At 40.2% G+C, this 694-nt stretch overlaps 1 non-coding gene across 1 annotated transcript; it reads left to right on the top strand.

Annotated features, from left to right (window-relative positions):
• Nucleotides 1-263: 263 nt before the first annotated feature.
• On the top strand, nt 264-371 carry LOC141615723 (small nucleolar RNA R71). Its single transcript, XR_012530126.1, has one exon. It is a non-coding gene; the product is annotated as a small nucleolar RNA R71 (small nucleolar RNA).
• Nucleotides 372-694: the final 323 nt, after the last annotated feature.

Below are 694 nucleotides of genomic sequence, written 5' to 3'. Positions count from 1 at the left end.
CCGCATTTTGGGCCTCCAATTTTTGTTGAAGAAAGGCAATTTGAGTATTCAAGACGGATGTATCGGAAGACTCCTTCTTTTTCTTTAGTGGTGTACTTCGGGAATTGACATATTGCGAATCATGAATCGCCATGGATTCAATTGTGGCATGAGCAATATCGGTTTTAATTTGATAAAACCTCCAATTATTAGCGGAATTGAGAAAACACCGAGACTCGGCACAACACCTATTGTAGAACGTAATAGCGAAAAACCAAGGATCCAACCCATGATGTGGGCATTGTCGTTGCATTTCCTTGTACCTTTCCCAAGCTTCATAAAGGCTCTCTAGCCCTTGTTGACGAAACCCCGTGATTTGACTCCTTAAAGTTTGTGTCTTCTCCGGTGGAAAATACTTTTGATAAAAAGCAAGAGCCAAAGTATCCCTATTGGTGATCTCCATGGCGGTTCAATCAAGGCTATTGATCCTAGCGAAAAGTTTCTCCCTTATTTGAGATTGTGTGTGTTGAAGTATGTGTCCTCAACAATAGTGCGATCACATATTCAATCTCGTAATAAGAATACAAAAGGGATGATTCAATTATATAGTCAACTGATCAACATTAATCGGTAGTGAATGGCTAATTAGAGTTTGACATTACTGTCGTTTGATGGTGGTGATCAGTTGATCCCTTGAGGTCACACCTATAGGACG

The sequence above is a fragment of the Silene latifolia genome, chromosome 11 (assembly GCF_048544455.1).
Source record: "Silene latifolia isolate original U9 population chromosome 11, ASM4854445v1, whole genome shotgun sequence".
NCBI classification, from domain to species: domain Eukaryota; kingdom Viridiplantae; phylum Streptophyta; class Magnoliopsida; order Caryophyllales; family Caryophyllaceae; genus Silene; species Silene latifolia.
Note: the sequence above shows the minus strand (reverse complement) of the source record. Positions and strands in the feature narration are given on the sequence as shown.